The sequence below is a fragment of the Triturus cristatus genome, chromosome 12, assembly GCF_964204655.1.
Source record: "Triturus cristatus chromosome 12, aTriCri1.1, whole genome shotgun sequence".
Taxonomy (NCBI): Eukaryota; Metazoa; Chordata; class Amphibia; order Caudata; family Salamandridae; genus Triturus; species Triturus cristatus.
This window is the reverse complement of record NC_140595.1, coordinates 599,771,580-599,796,610: the sequence shown is the minus strand read 5'-3', so window position 1 is coordinate 599,796,610 and position 25,031 is coordinate 599,771,580. Positions and strand designations below refer to the sequence as shown.

Here is a 25,031-nt window from a genome sequence, read left to right as displayed (position 1 = left end):
TCCAGCTGGAGACACTTAAAGCTGCATAGACCTGTGATATAGTGTACAAATCAACCTTGTGTTCTACAGGGGGCACACGTTTATGTCATGGAAAACATAATGTACAGGCTTTTGATTCACTATAGAATAGCTTTACCTGATAATATAATACTTTTAAAAATAACTAATTAATTATTACTTCTAAAAAATAAATACTTTGAAAACGGAGCTCTTCCTGAGAGGAATTTATTGCAAAAATATATTCAAGTAAGGATAGTGTGAAAGGTTTGAATGGGTAGCGTTAAGGGTATAAGTGTTATAGTTATTGTGGGATTAAAGGAGACGGATAAAGGGCTTGGGATATAGAGTGTAGGGTTTGGAGCATGGGGTTATATGTCAAGGGTATAGTGGATTTGATGCGGGGTTAGCGGTTAAGTGTATAGGGTTAGGGTTCTGGGGCATAGAACACAGAGTACAGGAAAATGGGGTAGGGGTTACTGGTACAGGGATAGGAGTTAATGAGTTCGCATATAAGGTTAAATGGTTAAGGGCTGGGATTAAGACTAGAGAGTTTAGGGGTATGAGGTACAGAGTACAGAGTAAAAGATAAAGATATAGGATTAAGGGTTTTTATAGTTGGGGGGGGGGGGATAGGGTATTTTATTGCATATTCATATTAAGCATCGGGACATTAGTAGCCCTCAACATTTTGAGCAAGTGAAGTGCTGAGGCTGGGATTGCACAGATTCTGGTGCACGTGGATTCAAAACATTTTTTCAAGAAGTTGGCACCTGTTTGCCTGTCTAGAGCATAGTTACTGGTGGCGAGGATGCTCCAGTTAACAATGACTTACTAGGTAATGGCTGCTTCTCAATACATGGAACACCAAAGAATCAACACCAACAACAGGTCTTCAAATGACAACAGCAGAACTTTCAGGATACTGGCGTGGAAAATCAGCCTTGTGACAATGGTGTCAGAACTCACATTGACTCACTCATCCACCTACACATTCCTCTCAGTGAGTTTAGCACCCGCTCAGGGGAGTTGTCTGTAACCTAGATGTCACTCATGCCTTAACTGTATATGTTCTAGGAAACAATGACAGCTTGTGCTATTCTACCCTTCTGGATCTGTTCGCTGGGGAATGGAAGGTTGCCCTTAACGCCTTCTGTGAGAAAAGGAAGCTTGCCTTCCCACTGCCATTTTGTCCTTGTTCTGTAAATAACTAAAACGTGCCCTGCTGCCGCCTGATTTCAACATGTTCTGTGATGGGACAAGTTTGTCCTTATGCTTCCCTAGGTACACTCGTCCTCCTGTTCTGTGAATAAGAGATGTTTCCACTGATGTTGCCCCTTCCTATTGAAAAGGATATTTTGAATGCACTTGCATAACATGCCTAGGTCAGAAGCTTTTGTTGGCCCAGAGCAAAAGCTAGTTGTGGTCCCTCAACCAATAGATCCTAGTTTCTTTCACAGCTTCCCAGTTTGGCCAAACTGTGTGACCATGGGCAATTATTTATCTTCCCTCTGCCTCCTTTACAGTGATTATCACATTTGAGAGCACCTTGAAATATTTTAGTTCAGGATGTGCATTGTCCAAAAATCCTCACATATATAGTTAAATAGACCACAATGTTGCTCTATCTATAACTATAAAGGCCTTGTATTGGAGGCACAAGACAACTGACTTGCATATTGGGTAACTAATAAGATTGTCATCAGCGCAAAAGGGTAAAAAAAGTCATACCCCTCCAGAATCTGATTTGTACGGTGTTTAATCCGGAAACCTGGCTTCCAAGCTTGACCAAAAGCGCGACCCTAGGCAATTACTTTTCTCCCCTCTACTTCCTTTTCTGTGATTATCACATTTCAGAGCACCTTGAAATAATTCATGTTAGTATGCACACTGTACAACAATCTCTCGAAACAAGACACCTGGCTTGCCTCTTGAGCCATTAATAAAATTGACACAGCAGAAAGGGCTTGGTTTACTAATTTTAATAAAGGCCCTCAGTAATGTGGTATAATCTAAGGTGCCAGAGTGAAACAACCCAAAATACACTTTTTTATGTAATGGTTTGTACCTCAACTCTATTAAAGAGGTAGTCAGCCACACTTGCAGCAGCGCAGGAGGGCCTGGCTGAACTAAGAGCTGCTTTTCTAGACAGGGTGCAACACAGACAGGGCTGCGGTGAAATATGGGACCCAGCCGCCATTGCCTCACTACCACTGCAATATTGACACTGGTAGCGTGGCAAAAGATGTGTTGGTCACGTGGTTCTTGGTCTTAAGGTCCATGCACTTCCACTGCCTACACCCTATCAGCTGCGAGTGTGGCTTCGTAGTGTGGGCATGGCCTGTTTCAGGACGCAGGCGAAATTGCAGTGACTCGCCATGTGAAATATCTGTCTGCCTCTCCAATAACACTTCCTAAGGCCTCCTGAAGGAGTGGGGGGCCCTAAGCAGTGGCGGCTGGTATCTCTCGAAAATGGTGAGACATTAATAGGATACACTTTGGTTGTCAGAAAAGGCCATTAGAAGCATTGTGCGGCTGCTACAAATGTTTCCCCCCACCCCCCCCCAAGTAATTACATAGCGCAAACTCGATCTGACAGTATGGGAGCGCTTTATATGAGCGCCAGTTACATTTACATTACACAGGACTGAAATTAAAAAATAATCACCTTACCTTATCGTCTTTCCTCACCACGGGCCAACTTTCAAATTTACTGCGCTGACTGTTTCACTGAAGAGCTGTGCATGCTGGGCACTGGAGAAACTAGCACCCTGCACCTCAGCCAATGAAAGCAGTGCTCTCATGCTGTTTAAAGTATTGAGCAGCATAAGAGCACTGCGAGGATTGGCTGGGACAGACGAACACAGCGATCCATCCGAGACCGATGAGGCTGTGTGTCTGGTTCCACATCTCCCTGGCAGCAATGACTGGGAAAGTCTGAATTGCACATGTCAGGCCGGCCGCAAGTAAAATACCAGCCAACATGACATGCGCAGTTCAGATACACAGCCCCAGCTGGTCACCGCAATAACCCACGCTTTGCAGCAGGATACCTCCTGTCTGCTGGCATAATGTGTGAGATATAATTGCTGGCAGGCAGGGGGTCAACGCTCTCTCACCCCTATGGAAACAAGCATTGAAAATGCAATAGGTCTCGCCCTCGCTTAAGTTAAAGCAATTCGGTTTATAATTAGGTGGCTTTTTAGCTTTGCTTTTATTAGTGTTTTTCAAACTTTCATGTACATAACATGCACATGTATGCATATAAGTATGCATGCATTTATATTTGTATTTATATAGATATGCAGATGTGTATATATATGTTTATGTATGTATGTATGTATATATATATATATATATATATATATATATATATATATATATATATATATATATATATATATATATATATATTCACTTAAAAAACCATAGGTTTCACACATGTTATAGTTAGCTGGACATTTCACTCGTAAAAAACCAATGAAATTCCCCCGTTATAGTTAATGCAGGCAACTATAACTCACGCGACCGCAATCCTCTGCTGATGACGTCAGATATTACATCACTGTATTTAGACACTTATTTACCCATGTCTTCTTCCATTAATCTTTAGCTATACATATATTACAAATATTTATTTTTCATAAAGACACATATGTCATCAGTGATGTAATATCTGACGTCATCAGCAGAGGATTGCGGTCGCGTGAGTTATAGTTGCCTGCACTAACTATAACGGGGGAATTTCCTTGGTTTTTTACGAGTGAAATGTCCAGCTAACTATAACATGTGTGAAACCTATGGTTTTTTTAAATGAATTTGCAAGGTTTTTTAAATGCTAATTCGTAACTATAACGTGTGTGAAACCTATGGTTTTTTCAGTGAATTTGTACGGTTTTTTAAATGCTAAGTTATGTATCTTTTTTTTTTTTCAGGTTTTTCACCGTGCGCGCACCGTGTGCTTCACGCATCGTGCGCGCGCTGTGGGCGCTCGGTGCGCTTCGCGCACCGAGCACCCACGGTTCGCTGTGCGCACAGCGTGCGCGCACCTCGCGATTTAAAAAAAAAAAATAATAATTGTTTTTTTCGCCCTTGGGGGTCTTTCTGTGACCCCCTGACCAAGGCTAGGGGGTCAGGACCTGTCCACTCTGCCCCCTTTTCACGTTCTCCACCTTTTTTTTTCACCCCCTCAGACTGCGAGAGACAAAATGGCGGCCGACACTTCCTGGTTTCGACCGATTCGAATGTTTACCGACATCTAACAACCAATCAGAATTGCGCTCGCGCACGGCAGGGTGCGCGCACAGTGCACGCACGGTGCACGCGTATAGATATTGATATGCTTTTAAATGCTATTTTCTCAGGAAATACTGAACAGATTTACACCAGACCTGCAAAAGGCACTTCCTTGACCTTATGGCTACCTCCCTGCCAAATTTCACGTAATTCTGTTCAGCCGTTCGGGCTGTAGCTGCGACTAAAGGTCCTATGGAGAAATGCATGGGGAAAACGCGTTTTGGGACCCCCCTTTTTCTCGGCCCCCGCTTGACGAATCACCCCGAGACTTTCAGGGTAGGAGCTGAACGGAGGGCCCCATTAGTTTTGAAAATTTCGCGAGGATTCGTCAACCGGCGCCAAAGTTATTCGAAATAGAATTTTGAGATTTCCTATGGAAACTAGGTTGTAACTATAACTATCTACTGGCGACCGCCAGTAGATATCTCCAAAAAGATTCCGCTGCCGAATGGACGAAATAGCAGACCCAGATTCAGTGCATAAGTGTAAATTTATTCAGAGAAACGCCCGCGCCTCCGCCATGACGCGTTTCTGCCTCCCACGAGGCCTTGATCACATGACGCAAAACGGAGTCATTTTTTCGTTTTAAAGTGCTAGTGCCAAATTGAAACACACATGATTATCATCATCATGGATATAGAAGAAACATTTTTGGTAGTTCTCCACTGGCCATCACAGTATTACAGGCAAATAATCTCCTAAATGAAATAAATATGTGCAAAGCTTGAGGGGAATAAATACATGTATAAACAAATATACAAATAAATATGTAAATAAATAAATATTCTCAGAGCCATATAAGAATTGGTGATGTATAACACACAGTTAAAATCAGGTAAAAACCATTATAAATGAATAAAAATATCCTGTTCAACATATGTGTGCTACTTTTACTAATATTGGGTTTAAGACTTGTTAATCTATATGTTAATGTGCTAAGTCAAGTTTTGTGCATACTTTAATGACTTAATAATTTTGCACATCCTCCCCAACATTTTTCCAATTTCTTAGCTGACACAGGTCAAACATAATAGTGACCATATTGTGGCTGTTATTAATCCTTTATTCAAGCAATCTCATAATTGCTGATGTTACGCCTTCTGCGTTAAGTTCAGTCCTGCCCCAGTGGGCATAATTCCATGATATATTTGATTTGTTTTTTTAAAGTTGAAGTGCTTATGTGTTTAAAACCTTAACAAGTGCCCTCACCTACTAGATTGTCGCCGCAATAAAGTTTATAAAATTGTTTAAATTTTTTTATCTTAGCCATAAAATTCCTAAAATAAACAAACAAATGTTCTAAGATCTTCAGCTGCTAAGGAGTTCTCAATGGATAGTGCATGTTATGAACATTTTTACAGGCAGGTGAAGAAATCCTCACTTGCATTCAGGCCCTGTGGTGCTTTACAATCTAGTTCTAAAATATATTGGGTTTCCAGTTTGCGCAAAATATATTCTCGATTACCACCCCTTCTAAGTGGCAGCACTGAATCTATGACAAAGTATTTCAGATGTTACACATCACTGCCATGCTGTTCCCTGAAGTGTCTAGCCACAGGGTACGTTGTGTCATTGTTCGTTATTGCTCGCATGTGCTGGAGTATCCGTTTGTGAACCTGCAGCTTAGTGCTCCCCACATAGCGCAGGCCACATGGACACTCCAGCACATAAACCGCAAACTCCGTTTTGCAATTAAGAAATTTTGATATTGGAGGAGCTTAGCGCTTGACCAAGATGGCCGCGTGAGCCTTGAACTCCCGCTACCCTCGCGCCCTCCGGCACTCATCCTGTCCTAAATCCTGATTTTCATGCACGGAATCCTGCAGATGAGTCACAGCTGGGGCGATTGACGTTGTCCGGGTCAAGATCGCCCACCGGGGACCGAAGTTGTGCATGGCGGAAGATTGCGGCCTACCTCCGAAGGATGCCAGGGGCTTGTGTTGGCAGGATGCCCGGCCACTAATTGAACAACAGCGGCCTTGGGAGGTGTGAACTGACGGACGGATGCCGTGGCACTTTCACTTTCGCTTTCTCGCCCTTTGTTTGCTCCGGGTTGGGAGTGCGTCATACAGATCCTCTGTTGTCTGGAAGACCTCCACCCGGTCCTGACTGGCTGTTGAAGACCTAGTCGTACCTGTCTCCTCTACCTGAGTGAGGGACGTCCTCTTGCGACCGACCGTCCTGCTGTCCGAGATGTCGACCAAATCGGAGGCAGACAGGTCGAAGTCTAAGACTACCAGGCGGGGAGGCTATGTCCAATCCAACAATATGGATCGCTATGCCCAGCAGAAGGGGTCGCCTGGTGGATCGGGACAATCGCTGGAAGCACAGAAGGCCGATTCATCCCCAGCCTCGGAGTTATCATTGCAGGATATCAAGGGGGCGATAGATGGGATGCAATCTTCGATTGGGCGACAGTTCGAGACCCTGGCGTACAAGGTGGACATGATTTTGGTCGATGTCAACTTGATTCGCGCGGATCTGGGGAAAACCAATGAGCGGGTCAAGTCCCTGGACCTCAAGACTACTGGCCTCGCGGACGATGTCTCGGAACTCCAGGCTGAGGTCCGCAAGCTACGAACCGCGAATGACCTCTCCGCTCGCCGGCTCGAGGACTTTGAAGGTCGGGCCCGGCGCAATAATGTGCGCATTATTGGGGTCCCGGAAACTTCGGATGAGCTCTCCGTGGACCTCCTCGTCGAGGACCTGGTGGTGAATCATCTTGCGCCAAAGGGCCTCGGCAAGTTTTTCGCGGTGGAGCGGGCTCACCGAGTGCCTGGCGGACGGCCTAAGGTGGGAGCCCCCCCGCGGCCGATTGTCGCCCGGATCTTCCGCTTTCGAGATCGGGACGCTATCCTGCAAGCATCGAGGGTGACAGGCCCGGTGCCTTTTCAAAATGCCTCTGTGAGCTTTTACCCTGATTTCACCCAGATGGTGCAGAAACAGAGGCAAAGTTTCCTGGGGGTGAAGCGGCGGCTTAGGGATATGGACCTGAAGTATGCCATGCTCTTCCCCGCTAAGCTGCGTGTGGTATATGAGGATCGGACTTTCTTCTTCGAATCGCCGGACATGGCAGGGGACTGGCTGGATGCACTCCCTCGGCGACAGCCCGGCAGGGACAGCGTGGATGGGGTGGAAGGCGACCGGGATGGACAGAAGTGATACCTTCGGTGCTGGCCTGCTTTGACTCGGCCCTGGACAGTGACTCGCACCTTATTGCAGTAATGGGAGGGCGGCGGGGGTAAGATAGGGGCTCTTTCCTCCCTTGGGGTGCTTTTTGTAGATTTGTTTTTGGTAGGGCGACAGGCACACTGCAAGTTGGGGGGGCTTTGTAAGCTGACGCAGGGGTGCAGGGTGGGGGGGGTTTCAGGATGTTGGGGTTGTTGGTTGGGGTTGTTGTTTTTTCTTGCAAGGCGTAGCAATGACTGTCAGGATTGTCCGATTGTGGTTCTCTGGAGGGGGGGGGGGTCTCTTTGTGTTCAGGGATGGGGGATAGGGGCTTAAACGTACTCAGCTGGAACGTTAATGGCTTAGGGGACCGTATAAAACGGGGGATAGTCCTGCAATTTTTGAAACGGACCTTGCCAGATGTGGTCCTCCTGCAGGAGACCCACCTTATAGGGAATATGTGTTATGCACTTAACAGAAAGGGCTACAAATTCATTGCTCACTCTGGGTTTTCCTCGGGATCCAGGGGTGCGGGCATACTTGTCAGAGCTTCCCTACCATTTGAGGTTGACTCCACCATTGCTGATGATAGGGGGCGCTTTGTGGCCGTGTCGGGGAGGTGGGAGGGCAGAACGTTGGTTTTGGTTTCTGTTTATGTCCCTCCTGCCTTGCAGGCCTCCACGTTTGCTGATCTGGGCAAGGCCTTGTTGGAACTCCCCGAAGGGATGCTAGTGGTGGGAGGGGACTTCAATGCGGTTGGTTCTGGAATGCTCGATAGGTACCCGCCCAGAGACACCGGGGGGGCTCAGAAGTGGCTTCCCGACTTTATTGATACTTTTGGCCTGGTAGATTGTTGGAGGCTGCGGCACCCCACTCAGCGACAATACACCTTCCACTCCGGGGCCCACGGGAGTCTCTCCCGGATTGATTATCTGCTCACTCTGGCGGCACACGCCTCTTTGGTAACTGAGGTTAGGCACATGGCACGGGGCATATCAGATCATTCACCGGTGTGGGCACGTCTGGACATAGGCCGGGTGGCGGGGGGCAGGGTGGCTCCCGTTAACCCCTGGTACTTTCGGGACCCCAAGCTGCGCAGCGCATTGCTGAAGACAGTTGACCACTATTTTCGAGAAAACCAGGGCTCAGTTGACTCCGCGGTGTCCTTGTGGGAAGCTTCTAAGGCTGTCCTGAGAGGAGAAGCCTTGTCCCTGGTAGTGGCCGCCAAGCGGCGGAGAGACGCCGAGGTGATACAAGTGGAGGACGAGATAGCGGCTTTAGAGTTGGCCTTAGACGGGGATGTTGAGACGTCCACGCTGCACAATTTGAGCCTGAAGCAATTGGAGTATAGGGATCTGGTGACAAATGCCGCCAAGACCCTTCACAGGGAGCAGCAGGGGCGGTTGTATGATGTTGGTGATAAGGCCGGGAAATTGCTGGCATGGCTGGACAAAAAGGAGCGTGTTAATCGTGTGGTGCCGGAGTTGTTGACGGATGGGGGTGAGGTTGTCACTGATCCCGACGGTATAGTCCGGTGTTTCTCAGACTATTTTCGTACGGTATACGCCTCGGTCTCGGATAGATCGACTGAGGACTCGTGTGATCTTATGCGTGACATCGCTCTGCCCCGCCTTTCCGCCATTGATAGGGAAGACCTCGATGGTGATATCACTGTAGACGAAGTGGCAGGTGCTATCCGTGCGTTGTGCTCCGGCAAGGCTTCGGGCCCAAATGGTCTGCCGATAGAGCTGTACAAGCTTTGTCCGGATAAGTTTGCTCCTCACTTGACCGCCATGTTCGTGGAGGCGCGGAGGAACGGGTTTCTTCCGCTCGATCAACGGCTGGCGACGATCGTGGTAATACCTAAAGACGGAAAGCCCCGGGATAGGTGTGGTTCCTATCGGCCGATCTCGCTCCTCAACGCCGAGCCGAAAATCCTTGCCAAGATTCTCGCGAACCGCCTGGTCCGGGTACTTGGTGACTTGATCCACCCGGATCAGTCGGGCTTTATCCCGCACCGTAACACTGCACTAAACCTTAGACGCCTCCACGGAGTGATTGCCAGGACGGGTACGATACGAGAGCCGGCTATTGTGGCATCCCTCGACGCCACGATGGCCTTTGACACGGTAGAGTGGGCATACTTGTGGGCGGTGCTGGCCAAATTCGGCTTCGGGCCTGGATTCGTGGGGTGGGTGAGGCTGCTCTATGAGGGGCCTCTTGCAAGCGTCGTGGTGAACGGGTGGGCGTCGGCACCTTTCGAGCTCGGGAGAGGCACCCGGCAGGGTTGCCCCCTGTCGCCGTTGCTGTTTGCCCTTGCTCTTGAGCCGTTGGCGGCGTGGATACGGTGGCACCCGGATATACGTGGGCTTCGTTGGTCGCCTGACCACGAAGACCGTATTTCACTCTACGCTGACGACATTCTGTTATATCTTGCCTCGCCTAAGAAATCTCTGATAGTGGTTTGTGACGTCTTGACATCTTTCTGTAGAAACTCGGGCCTAGTCATTAATTGGGGGAAGTCACACTTGTATGTCCTGTGTGGGGATGTCCCGCCTGTTCCGCGTAACTGTTCGATCCAGATAGCCCAGCAGGGCTTTTTGTATTTGGGGATCTATATTTCCACCGACCCCATCTTGCGCTACGAGAAGAACTTGCTCCCTCCCTTGGCGCGCCTGCGGCGGGATGTGGCGGGCTGGCTGCGATTGCCGCTCTCCCTCCTTGGCCGCGCTGCACTGTTTAAAATGATGTCCCTTCCCCGTTTCCTCTATGCCTTGCAGAATACTCTTGACCTGGTCCCGGCCAGCTATTTCCGTGAGATCGAAAGCCACCAGCGCGCGCTCTTATGGGACGGGTGTCCGCGTATCGCAGTCGCTAAGTTGATGCTTCCGTGGTATGACGGTGGTATAGCGCTTCCAGACATTCGACGTTATTACTGGGCCACCCAGTTGAGCGCGATTAACCATGGTGTCTATGGTCCGGCGCTCAGCCCTGGCTTCGCCATGGACCGCTGGTTGCTCCGTGGGGGTAGTTACCACAGAGCGTTGTATTTGAAATCGTCGGACCCCACCCTCACGGGGCCCACCAGAGTGGCCGTCCATGTGTGGAAGGTGGCGACGGACTCGCTGGGCTGGAGGGGTAAGCTTACCCTTGCCACCCCTCTGTTTGACTCTGAGATTCTGGGGAAGCTTTGGCGCACAAAAGGGTTCGAGAAATGGGATTTGATCGGCATATCCAGGGTTGGAGACCTTTTGGTTAAGGGTAAGATAAAGTCGTTCGAGGAGCTGCAGAAGGAATACGAGCTGGGGAGCACGGAGTTCTTCCGATATGCACAAGTGCGCCACGCCTTGCGGTCAGTCCTTGTGGAGGGGGAGAAGGTGCCCGAGTCCTCTCCGTTGGAGGATCGGATCCTGGATGGTCACATGCCTGAGAGCACGATTTCGCTCATTTATAAGAAGCTTATCAATGTTCGGGCGGATCTTCTCCTAGGGTTGCGCGCCCAATGGATAAGGGACGGCCTTGAACTAGATGATGAGGATTGGCAGTACGCAGTTTCTTCTCCCAAAGAGGTCGCTATCCCCGCGCGCCTGAGGCTGGTGCAGCTTAAAATACTCCATAGGGTCTACGTGACGGGGCCCAGGTTGGTTCACATGGGTTTCTTTGAGGAGGGCCTATGTAGGAGAGGCTGTGGTTTGGTGGGTACCTTCCTCCATATTATTTGGGAATGCGGTGCGATTCTGGAGTTCTGGAGGCAAGTCCACGAGGTGATGGGGGAGGTGACAGGAATTGTTATGCAGCCTGAGGCGCGCTGTTGTCTCCTGAATGTCTGGAGTCCTACCGACCACAACGCGGCACAGACTCAGTGGGTGACCCTGGGGAACATGGTAGCCAAGCGCGATATCGCTCGGCTGTGGGGCTCCAGTAGGCCGCCCACATTGACAGCGTGGATGGAAAACATGGACTGGAGCATGTTTAGGGAGAAGACAGTGTATTGTGCTAGGGGGCGCCCTCGGAAATGGCATGCTGTGTGGGGGCCATGGAACCAGTACAGAGGGGACATCTGCTTGCCCCCCGACCCAGACCCGCCTGAGGAGCAACTTTCCCCGTAGTCCTTTTCCGGCTTTGACTTTCCCGCTGATATGTGATTGTTTCTAGAGTCTCTGCCTTTCCCTCCTTTCCCTTACTATAGATCAGTGCCTGTTGGACGTGATGGGGCTCGTCCCCCCTGACGGGAACCTCTCTTGGTGCTTACGGTACCTTTCGCCTTGCTTGTGTTTAGGGTTGTATTTATGTTTGTGCAAAATAAAACCTTTGGCTCTCCTGTCAGTGATATGTGGACGCAAGCATGTGTTGAACTTCTAAAGCTGCCGTACCTCCGGGATGTCGGCTGAATAGCTGTGTCACTGATATAAAATAAAGGTTTTTCAACAAAAAAAAAAAAAAAAAGAAATGTTGATATTGCTTCTGGTTTCTGGGAAAAAGGTCTTAGTATTGCTACCTTGCTTGCATGCCCTACAGCTGGAGCATTTGAAGAACCCTGTTCTACTGCTGAGCCAATTTTTTGGAGTAGCTATCTCAGGGCTGCTCCTAACCAAAGCATTGCTCATGGAACGCGCTTTTCTGTACGTTATACTTGGGGTTGCGGATATGCGTTCCCCCAATATTGGATCGTTCAAGACTAACGGTCAGTTCTTATTAACAATCTTTCTCAGTGTCTTGTGCTGTCGATTAAACGTCCGCACCAACCTAGTAGGTTGATCAATAGGTTGAAGCAGATTTACTTCCTTCTTAGGGCGGTTAGCCAGTATTTCTGAACGCTGCTGTTTGTTAGCTTTAGTGATTGCTGACATTATCACGTTCTCTGCATATCCTCTAGCAAGAAATGTATCTTTCTGCGGGAGCCCTTCGAGTATGGACCGATCACGACATTACAGAGATGGAGGCGATGTTTCACGAAGGACAACTGAAGACCTATGCTCAGTTGGTCGAATGGTATGACCTCCCGCATGGACAGTTTTTACGGCACAGACAAATCTTAGATAGTGGTAGCCAATACTGGAATCTGCGGGACGGGGAGCCCCCGACACATCCAGTGTTACACACGCTGCTGCGCATGGGAGCAGGTGGGCACCTAATCACATGGCATTACAAAGCGATCCGGGAATTGACGGATGTTTCCCTGGATGGGCTCCGGGGGGCGTGGGAGGACGATGCGGGCCGAGCGTTCCATGACTCAGAATGGCGTCAAGCTCTGGAATTTCCCAAAAAGGTATCCAGGAACGCGCGATTCAAAAACATACAATTTAATATCCTGCATCGAGCGCATCTTACACCGGATAAGCTTCACCGGTTCTACCCCGATACGCAATTCCGGTGCCCCCGCTGTCAAGCATCGGAAGCAGACCTCAAACATATATTTTGGACCTGCCCATCCATACAACAGTATTGGGACGGGATACATCGTGCACTCCGATCGACGACCAATCTCCCAAACATTTCCACGTGGGAAGCGTGCGCTCTGGGGATATTCCAGAAAAAGAAAACCGCAAAAGTACAACGGAGGTTCGCATCCCTGGCCATTCTCTTAGCGAAAAGGAATATAGCTATGCATTGGAGAGCTCCTGCAGGGCCCTCGGAGGCAGCTTGGGCGGGAGCACTACTCAAATGGGGTGCGGCAGAGGAGGAGACACTATGGGATGAAGAGGTGAGGGGCACCCGTAAACATCCAATATCCATGGAATGGGCACAGCTCCTAATCCACTTCAAACAGGAGCGAGCAGAAGGGGAACCACAGGAAATGACACAGCCCGCACCTCACACTCCCTCCACTTCCCCCGCCACTCAGGACCCAATTATAACGATAGCGGTACAATAGACAAGTAGAAGAATCAACCAGAAGAGTTGGGCGAAACCCCCCGACTTTATCGCTTGCCCGTCCAGCGGCCCGCCCTCTCCCCAGATCACCTCAGGACACCTTCAACGTACCTGCACTCAGTCGATACACCGCCTCCAGGACAGCTTAACCTTGCCCACCCTACATCTTCTCCCCCCCTCATGTTCCTCTTCTTAATTTCTCTCCCCCCTTTTTAGTTTTTCCTTCCTTTTTCACCGCTTTTCCTCTCCTCCCCACAGTTCATAGTTAATTCCATCGGCAGTTCGAAAACCGATGCACTAGTTAAACGGAATAGATGATTACATTTGTCATAAGGGAAGAGCTACACAGATAGAAACGGGGAGAACGAGCTAACCCCAGCTAATACGTGACACACCGGTACAGTCGTAATAGGGCACACTACAGCCTATTGGAACAAACCAGTAGTAGACGTACAATTGTAGCAGTGTCAAGAGGTTCCACGGACTAGGCAACTAATGCAATCACCCTTTGTAAACAGGAATGATATTTCACAATGATGTAAACAGTGGTTCGTCAATGATATATCTGATGTACATTACTGAATGTTGTATGCAAAACCCTAATAAAAGAATTCAAACAAAAAATCAATTACTAGAACGTAAAACATGGCTTAAATAAAAAAAAGCACCCCCATAAAAAAAAGTTAAGACAAAAACGACAATCATCCTGGGGCAAACAATGGCATCGAGAGACTTTCAGTATTTGCCCTGCAGTGAAATGTCTGCAAATTTGTTTTACACATAAGGTACTGAATTGTGACACATAAGCACATTGTAAAGAGGGAAATGTCACACATAAGCAAAGCAAAAACTTGTCATGGCGCTTCTAGGCTACATGGACAATGACCTGCAAGCAGGTTTGTAAAATATATATATTTTTTAAGTGATGGCTTCACCGAAGGCCATACGGTCCCATACAAATGATAGCAAATGCTATGCTTTTTCCATATAACGTAACTTCAAGAAGCCTCCATCTTGTCGGTAAATGTAGACACAGTAATGTGATGATTTAACCGGAAGAACTAATGTTGGAAGAGATTACAACAACACTGATACCAAATCTCTGACCGTGATAAATGTATCAGCTATACATTGTAGGATGCTGTTGTAATGTAATATGTATAACTCCCATTGCCCTCGGAGTAGTGTATTGCATCGGCGCCTGAGCTCCAATGATCCTTCATGCTGGGATGCTGCCAGTGAAGCCCTTGTCAGCTGACCGTGAACTGCTGAGCCCCGATCTGCATGCCGCGTGCAAGTGTTTTAAGATGTTGCGTGGCCTGCCATCCTTACACCTTAATACATACATTTGCCTAATTTTGAAACCATTTTGTGTTTAGTCTGCATCAGTGCGAATGGTAATGTTGGCTAAAGCATGGAAATAACACAATCTCTTGCTGAAGCGCTGCACAGTTCAGGCCAACAGCACGAATGAAAACAGAACAAGGCACGCGCATCAATCACTAGAACGTAAAACATGGCTTAAATAAACAAGCAACATGACCGTTGACTTCTGACCGAGGGCAGCAATGGCCAAGGAGTACTAATAGATGAGAGTTTTTGGAGGGCCAGAAGTAGTGTGTAAGTGTATGTTTTAAAATTAATTAATCATACCGGGGAAGACCGCCAATGTAGCAGCATAGGCACCGTCGCGGGTTGCCGGGCAACAGGGAGGAAGCAGCTTTGAGTTCCGAGGAAGCTCCTGGTACCTTCTAACGACCGGGGCTTCACTACGCCCGCAAAGAAGATCAGAGTGCGCCCAGGACAGAAGAGCGACGCCGGAAAGGAAGCTGCTTCGCTGAAGGAGTGTGGACAGCCCGACGCCATCTTTGTCCCTCCGTGCACGTGAAAGCCGCCATTCGCGCGCGTGTGGACATCATACGCGAAGAGTTGCCATGACCATGGCAAGCGTAGCACAAGATGGTGTCGGACTGTCCACAGTTCGTAGGGGCACGCGCATGCTGTCTGCATTGGACAGATGGCGAGAGCAGCCATCTTTGTCCATGCAGGCGCGGGCATGAGCCCACGGCGGAGAATCGATTCCAAAAGGTCTCTCTGACGAGAGCAGCGCATGCGCTGCTTTCCACCAGGCGAGACCTTAAAATGCAGCTGGGCCTGAGCAAATTTGCACTGTCGCCCCCACCCTCTCTGTTGCTGCTGAACATGGCCTGTGAAGCAGGGATTGTTTCACAATATTTGGTGCGAGATACCTGTAATCCTGTGTGTGGCCCCAACGGTACAATATTTGAGCACTGAAACCTGGATGGAAAAGGGAAGTAGGGTCAGTTGCTCGGCTCTCTTGTTTTTAATTTTGTGGTAGGGTGACACCAGTAAAAAAAAACTGTTTTAGCTCCATCACATATAATTTTAATATACGTCTGACAGTTTGCCACAGGAAGAACATAAATGTCAACATAAGTGACATTACCTCACTCACACTAGGGACTCCATTACTAGGAGACTGTGCAACCAGTGAACAGTAGTACTCTGGCATGCTTCCCAGTGCAGGACATGGAACCCAATGATAAAGCATGCCACACTAGATGGGTAGGGATTCTTCATCCTATAGGAGTACATGAATGTTTGGAAGTTCCATAAAGGGCTTTGGAAAGTTCTTCCAGGAGTTTTGTTCTTCTTGTATGCTTATGTTTGTTTATGGAAATCATACAACAGTCCTTTACGGCCTCTCACTCACCCTGTGTTCTACCTGTACGCACCAGTCGCTTACGTTCAGTTCTGCTCCCCATTCGGGTTGGTTAGTTTGCTCTTTATCAGACGTTATAAAAGGTCACTCCACATTTCTGTCCAGGAACACGTGCGTGCCCCTCTGTCTTCTCCATGTAAAACCATCCTCTGCGGCTCAGCCCACTTAGACATGTCCTCTTGTATAAATTCCAAAAACCTGTGATGTCTTACTGACCTCATCCATGTTGTACAAGGGACGCCCCCGTGCGGTGTACACAAGTGCACTCTGAAGTATAACATATATCCACACCATTACAATGGCTTCGTTCCGCAGCAGACAACCCGACCTTGTGTAAATCAGCATTAATGTATAAGAGACAGTAACAGCGCCCTTTGGACGTGAGACATAGATATGTTAATGCAGGGCGCACCGTGTGTGTTTTCTACAGACCTTGAGATCTAGAAAGCATTGCCTAAAGGTCGTGATTCCTATTTGAGGATAGGATACATACGGGCATCCGCCTTCTGCCTGGTTCAGCGCAGTGTGCTGCCAGCAGCTTCTAATCAGATGTAATGTTAGCAAACCGCCAGCAGATGGCAGTAGCTCCATTTTAATACGGGGGACATATTTCTGTTTTCTGAATTTCGTCCGTCGTGACCGTCTCTTGTTCACCTTGGAATTGCTGGTCCTTTAGACCTGACAGGAGAGAGTCTCGGTTCAGCGACCCGTGCTTGCCAGGCAGTGCGCTGCGTGGATAACCTTGTTTGGACTGTGATGTGAGCCAGTTAGATCTCGCTCTTCGACGTGATATATGTTTACTATAACCAGGTTAATGCTCCTTTACCCACCTCAGAAGGAGGGAGGTTGAGAGGGCCCTGTATTGTATGCAGATCACACATCGATGTCATTAGCTACTGTTTCTTTCACGGAGCCCTTTGGCTGGCTGTCACCCTGATCCGGGGCATTCCTTTCCACTACTCGTGCCACACCCCCTATGAATGGGCAGCGATCTGGGGGCATTTAATCACCGTTTACACTAGAAGACGCCAGGGACTTGCGAACCCTGCCCAGGAGATCCCATTTCAAGCAGCTGAGTGAGGAAGATTTACAGAGTTGAGTGTATGCAAAATGCGGACATGTATGTGTGTGTCGAATAACTTTATGCGGTTTGTTTTAAAACCATCAAAGTATACAAATGCAAGTACGAACACTACTAGTTTTTACAAGTATTTGAACAATTAAGAAAAAGACACGTATCTGATTTCAGCGCGCATGCTCCTCTCCTGCAAGGAGCATTCTAGAAAGTGCCAGCATATTTTGACCATTTTGGGGGTATCGCAGAGACGTACCCGCTTGTTTTCACTTTTTCCTACACCAAGATCTGTTAGATGGTGTCTGCACCTATCCACAGTGAGAGCTTCAGTCCCCTTGCGGTTAGGGCCGCCACCTATCCAAGAGCAAAATAACCGCCATTTGTTGTTGTGTTAAGAGTCTGCAATCGAAATAGGACTTTAAACAAAATGCTACGTATCCATTTTGTAACATTACTTTTTTGCCTTCGTTCACTTTAATTATTGGTCAGGGGTCGGTATGCGGCTGCAGAACACCTTTGAATATGTTTTCTGTTCCTATTTGCTGTTTGAAGTCCGTACATACAAGGGCTAAAGGTGCCGGCTTTAGGTGATTGTGCTTATGTTTGTACCCGCCGGAACATTGCATTACCGGGGGTGGCAGCCCTCATTTATGACGAGTCCAGGGTTGGTAGAGGCCGCTGGAGCCAGCCCAGAGCGGAGTAGTCCAGTCTGCCTTGTTTTGCGTGGGTTAGAGCTTCCTGTCAGGTCTGCACTGTGCCCTACTATCCCTAGGGTCTCTTCTCCTTGCTGGTTCAGAGTTCCCCCGCTGTGGTCTGTGCAGCGACTGTTGCTGCGGGTGCTTCTCAGGTGTCCTCTCTGCCATCTTAGGCGATGCTGGTGTGGTTCCTCGTGTCGTGTGTGGTCTGCCCCATAGAAACCTGTCCTGACAGCGGGCATACTCCTCTGCGGCCTGGCCACTGAGACTGCACTAAGAGCGTCAGGGGAGAGGCGGAGAGAGAAAGAAGCCCTCTGACCCGTGCCTGGCGGCTCTCTGTCGGTGCTGGGCTCTAGCCTGGCAGGGCGCCGACTGGACACGGTAGTGGGTGGAGGTGATGGGGACTTGCAGACAAATCTACCAAACTAGTGGGCAGATTAAGTATCGGTGAAGTCCTTTAGTTCGTGGATGACGCTTCAGTCAGTGCCCCTTTTGTTAATGGCTTAAGACGGATATCACTGTTTGCAGCTTTCCTTGTAAGGTAAGCGGACAAGAGTGAACATTTTTGAATGAATGAGAGTTTATATATATATAAAACCTCACACCTGTGATATAACCATCCTAGAGTGCCAAGGTTTCCTTTACTAGGAGGTGGAATTAATATCTTTCTATCTATATATATATATATATATATATATATATATAATATATAAATTCCACTCCTAATAAAAGGATACGATGACACTCTAGGATGGTGTTATAACAGGTGTGAGGTGTGATGTATAGATATATATATATAAACGCTCATTCATTATATATATGTTCCAAAAATGGGCATTCTTTATCTATACATGTATATATACTTTGTGAGCCAGATCCTAGACCCGCTGTAATTAAAAACGGACATTAAAACCGGTCTCTATCGGGCCCTATATACATGTCCTTAACTTCAGCTGCAAAAATACAGAGCGTTTTCTGAATAATGAATGTGAAAATAAATGTTAAATTAATCTGATCCGCGTGAGCCAGCTAGTTCCTGTTTCTATTTGGCATGTTTTATTTAACCTTCCACTCCCTAAGAGTGTTAGCAATCTCCAGGATGCTTTATTACTGTATTATTTTCCTGTAGCACATTACTCCTGTGTGGTGCATACTTCGAACTGAGTCGCCTGCAGGTGTTTGCAACCGGCCACAATTGAGAGCCCTGGAGGTGAGGCTGAAGGCAGTGTGAGTTTCTCTCAGTGTTCGTCAGTGGGTCAAAAAAAGGTGTTCAGAATACATGTTCATCCAATCCTTGGCCTCTTTCAGAGCGCACAGAAACGGTCACATATTCCAGTTGCAATTGTGATTCTGTGCAAATGTAAGTGAAGAAGCTACACAGTTATCAAAATATTGAGAAGGTGACAGTAAAAGAAAACGCTGTGCTTAGGAGTAGGAGAATTATGTGTAAGGGGTGGTGCATTGAAGGAGATGCACGGAGCACATACAGGGGAGAGTGAAATGACGGTGCTAGGGAGGAGGCAAGAGATGAGGTGTAAAATATGCAAGTGGTTGAGATGAGGAGAGAAAAGGGCTTACATGTCTAGACATAGAGTGAACATAAACAGGAGTGATTGTCACACCCTGAAGACCACTACCCCTTCCACAGCCATCATTAATGTTTAATTCACAGTCTCACAATTTGAGAAGTGAGACATTTTTAATATGCGTTATAACAACATCATTGTTCTTACTCATTTATCTTAAGCCGCTAAAAAACATTGACAAAGACAATATTCCGGACTAGTTTTAGGCGTGTCTGTTAAACATCTAGATGCAATACCAGAAAGCTCAGAGAAGAATCAAAACAGCGGCCGATTTGCTCACAGTGGGAATCTGAGAAATATAATTTCAGTTTTTTAGCCACGCCCTTAATCTCATAGGCCCCTTTCTGAGAGCACCCACTTTTTGAAGTCTACTTGTATATATTTTGCAAGGGCCTAGTGATGTGCGTTTATAAATGACCTCAGAGTTAGCCCATTTTGATAATACACTCCTCTCTATAATGGTGGATATAGCCTCCCCTCCATAGATGCACAAAGGTCTAAAGAATCAGGATACAAATAGTATTGCTGTATGCACATTCCTCTGGGCATTTTCTGTCGTCTTGGTAGGGTGGACACTAATGTGTTTTGGTAATATATTTGTTGGGTTACACACCCATTCCCTCTTTCTCTTTTAGCGTCTCTGAAGACTCATCCCGTATTTAAAAGTATAATTACTTATGTGACATCTTTACTTTAAAGAGACACAGAAGAATCGGAAAATGAGCCAGGTGTTCACTTTCATACAGAAACTGTATTTTGCAAAATTCCTTGAAAAAGCCCATTTTCCATGAAGTCTCCCATACTGCTGGACAGATGGGGTAAAGTAGGCACCAACATATGAACTTCTGTGGAGTCCTAAAATAGTTTTATGTTTGATTACACAGCTTGGCTTGCTTTCCATTAATAAATGACAAACAACAAGGCGGATTATCCTACAAAATGTTTTATGTAAGCACAGTTTTGCGTCAGTGGATGCCACAATCTCTATGTACATTTGTACATATGTTCTGTTTGGAGGCATGTCCGTCTCAGGACAACTTAAGCTTAGTTTTCTTTTATTATTGTATATTTGCCTTCTGAGACCTGCAATACAAATGTGAAATTCTGTCAAATCAATTTTCTCCCTATCGAATGTGTTAATATAACGTTGATGAAAGCGGATATGTGCATATGGGGTGCGTTAGTGGAATACTGTGGTTAATGGTGAAAGAAATAATGTACTTGCATAAGGTAGTGGTAAATGGCATGTTTGAAGTCAGGCATTCCACAAATGAGTTATTTGTGGAACGCCCTCACCTTGGCAGTGATGGGGTTAATACAAGTAACTTGTTGAAGCAACAAACTTACCTTTTCTTCTGCACAGCAGTGAACGCATGTCATTAAGCATCAAAGTGAGGACATTGCATGGTTATGCGCCGGGTACATTTACTGTCTGGAAACCATTTATTGTCAGATGTAAACTTGGCATTATGTGTAATTAGGGCGGGAGCTTGTTTATAAGGGAACCTTCCGTGACTGTCCGCCACCTCACCCTTCCCTGCTTCCCCTGCAAGCCCTGGTAAGCGGAGTCTCTCCTGGAGTCCATTCCGTGCTGACTTTTCATGACATCAGTGCCCACTCTTGCCTTTCGCTTGTGTCGTCATTTCCCTCTGCCCACCTATACCATGACAGCTGCACCCATCTCCCCAATACATTTTAAGTTCTGTATATATTTATTATACTTAATTCCACTTAGACTTACCTCCTAAGTTACTTCATAGTGGTAGGTCGATTTAGTGGGTGCTATGCTATGTATGTATGTATGTGGTATTTCTAGAGCACAAAAGGCAGCGGTGATCTGTACCTGGTCATGGGCAAGCATAAAGTCAACAAGTAAGAGGAAGCTGGGTGCAATCTTTTTGTAGGTCGGTATAAAAAAACCTTGCAACCTCAAACATGCATTCTGTGGCCATTTCAAAAGTTCTATTTTGTAGTCGAATGTAAACAGTGATTCTAGATATACCTATCGGAGTTATTTCAAAGGCTATATTAAATATTGTTGTGTGCCAAGAACATGTAGATTGTGTTTGGCAAAGAAACGCTTGTTTGTTTTATATCAATGGGTTTATATAGCTTTTATGCGAGCACTTGTATCTAATCACTTATAGGGTATACGTGTTGCCTTTCTTTAGGTCACTAGATTAATTTGAAGTGTAATAACTTGTCAGGTTTCCAGAATGAATTCCCTTTAACACTTTTGGTAACGTTCGCATACTGTGCTCTGTTCTACAGGGTGGGGTGTGCGCTTCGACAGTCTAACAAAGCTCCAATTATTGTTTTCTCTGTGAACTACAACCTGCAGTGCTCTGATACAGCTTTCACTGATGTTAATATCCGTGATGTAGGAGTTGTAATGCTGCAGCACAGTTTTAAGCTGTGTTCATGTGGGTGACCTTTGCCTCGCGAGGCATTGGCTTGGTTGAAATCACACCGTTGCCTGTCATGGTTTAGTTATACATTATTCTATCTTGGGTTGTTGTAGTGTGGTTGAGCTGCTGCATGGCAGTAACAACCTAAGATTCGGCCGCCAGTGCCAACCAGTGAAGGAGTTTCCGAATCCCCTGGCTATTATTTGCTCTGCAGTGGTTCTGTGTTTTTTTCTTCTTTGGGATGCCTCAGGTAGAGCACATGAGAACACGCCTCCTGTGAGCTGATAATAGCCCATGCAATGGCTTCCAGATGCCTCCTGGACAGGAAGAGTTGTAGGCTACTAAAAAGATGGCTGCAGTCTTGATTGGTTCTGATTGCTTCATTTATCTTTGTTTCCACGCTCTAGTTATAATCCAAATAGCAGCCCAAGTTCACGATCTGTTACAGATGGGCAACAATCTTCTTGGGGAAGTTTGTTCTCTTCATAATGTAGGAACTTCTTGCAACATTTTTGTCCATTTCAATAAAACACGAATAGTAAACCATTTGAGATAAAAACATCACATTTTTTAGTTGAAAGAGCATCTTCATTAACTCTAGCTCTTCCAAGAAAACCCACCACAGTGTGTTCATAGCAGAGCTTTCTGCATGAATGGTTTAAGCTCCTCGTTTTTATTTTTTATTTTTTATTTTAAACATATTTTATTAGATTTTCAAGGTACAGAATGAGCCATTGCTCACAAGGAACATGTAGAGCATCGGATACATCCAGGGTATCTACATTTGTAAACAAACTGAAACCCCTGCGTAACAACATAAACATGACACAGAGCATTTAAAACCCCACAAAATTAATTTAGTTAGGACATAGCCGATCACCAGTAACATGAGTATATTGTCCAAAGCTCCTCGTTTCTGTTGCTAAATCCACATGCGTCATGCAGTCATTTACGAAGCTCCAGATGCTACTCTATACATTACTGTACCATCAGTAAAAAGATGGTTTCTCTTACTAAAACTTGTCCCTCCAGTCATGTCACCCATTGGGGAGAGGATGTAGCCTTACGACTAGAGCGGTCGACGTCAAAGCTGGGGAACTGGGTTTGAGTCTCTGGAACGACGCTCAACATCCTGTGATTCTAGGCAAATCACTTAATCTCCCTGTGCTTAACAAAAATGAATGTGGCCTTGTTTAACGAAACTGGTGTTACGTAAAGCACTCTGATACCCGATATCTTTGGGTCTAGTTCGCGCTATATAAAACTCTAAAAAATAAAATAAAAAAAACCAATCCCAATCTTACTTTGTAAAAACTGTGTAACAGCCTACAAACGTTTGGGAAACCATTGTGTGTGCCGCATAATTTGGATTTTGAAAACTGAACGTCTCTGAAATTTTATATCCCTCTCTGCCGTGTACCCCCCCAAAGATATGGTCTCTGCCTCTCCCTCTTCCTCAGTTAGGGTTACCACTTCTCTGCTTTGGTTGAGAACCTTGGGATCCCTTGTGATGTCATCTTCCGCGAGGGACCTGGTTCGGCCAACCTCATGGTCTAATAGTGTACATTGTTTGCCCCGCCCAATCTCACCTCGAAGTAGTTTCCAGGAATAATTCTAGGCTACACCCTTGTGAATTGCTATCCCCAGTGCAGTCTCTAACACAGAGAGTTGCAAAAAGGTACCAGATCCCAGTGACTATGAAGAGGAATCTCCTGACCTAAGGCAAAGATCACCCAGAGAATGTACGGTGATATAGCACTCGGGTCCTTCCTTAAAGTGCCTCTAGGGCATGACTTATGTGGTGTATCGTAAATTCCAGTAGTGGGCACAGAGCTGCTCTTGTGAGACTGCGTATGCAGTTGGCTGTCCCGATACCTCTCCGCGTATAACCTAATCAACCTGCTGTATCTGAGCTTCCGCCAGCTTGCCTTCACTCTGAAAGCTCTCACACCTTTCAAACTACATAATCTTTACGCCCCTTGATTTTTTTTTTTTCGCCAGTCTCTTTCTACACTGCAGACCGCCCACTGTGCAAGTAACTGTATCTTCTCTCTGCATCATAGACTGTGCTTTGGGATGGCTCTCTTCATAACTCTCCAACTGTTCCTCTTCTGTCTCCTGGTGCTCCGCACTCTCGCAATGACTCGTTTAGCAGTCTGGATCCCCCAAGGCTCTGTTCTGTTGCCCCATCTCTTCTCACACTACACTAAAATAGTTGTTGATTAAACTCCTCCTTTGATTTATCTTATATCTTATATGCCAAGGATAGATCAAAATGCTTCTTTCCTTTCTCTCTTTCCTGCCCACTCCCCAGTCCAGAATATGAGTATCTTTCTGCCCCAGGCAGTGGGTGGCCCTCTAATACAAGATGTTCTAAACCTTCACATTGGAAATATCTACTTCCGCACGTCTTCAGTCCCAGCTCTCCTACCATTTGTCTTCTTCCGATGTGTTGACCCATCCTTCCAGTCAGAAACCTAGAAGCATTATTTAATTCTAACGTGAGCCCAGGACGGTCATATCCTCCACCACTGTGCGGTTCCAACTTCACACATCAGAAAAACGTCACTCTTTCCGTTCTTATTGGGGCGTGGGCTCGGATTATCTGTGCACATAAGTTAGTCATGCTGGAAAAACCCTGAGGAGCATTTAAAGATGCATTCCCAATATTCTGGGCTGTTTATCTTTGCCTCCAGGGAGCAGGCCCTGTATCTCTCTGGCACATTGTTAATGTCTTCCTAAGGGGGTATCAAGGGCCCAGTGCCAATGTCTTCGTGTTCTAGTGTTTGTGGCTCCCGGACCCTATGTTAATGTGTCCCGGACGCTGTGTTTGTGTTTCCCTGTTTCATTGGTTGGTCTCCCTCTGTCAGCGCCTTGTCTCCCTGTCTTAGAATCCCTGAAATAGTCTTCAGTGGCTGCAAGTTTGTCTTATGTGAATGCCTTTGGTTTATCACATACTAACCCTGGTACAGGTCCTGTAAAATCGGGGTTTGCTCCTTGTAGACTTCAGGTGTGCCCCTGAATGGCATTAGTTACTGCCGAGATGTACCCTACTTCCAGAGGTCTTGTGTTGTTAACATTTCTACAGCACCCATTGTGAATGTTGAGGTGACCTGAATCTCCCCATATGCCAGGATTAAAATTGGGTTGTTAGGCCGACATTTTGTGTATAATTTCTGGAGTTGTTAC

The 25,031-nt window shown here is 46.7% G+C and overlaps 1 protein-coding gene across 2 annotated transcripts in view; it reads left to right on the top strand.

Annotated features, from left to right (window-relative positions):
* The window catches only part of WWP2 (WW domain containing E3 ubiquitin protein ligase 2), a 462,541-nt gene that overhangs the window by 80,346 nt on the left and 357,164 nt on the right, over nucleotides 1-25,031 (top strand). The gene's annotated exons all lie outside the window — the stretch shown is intronic.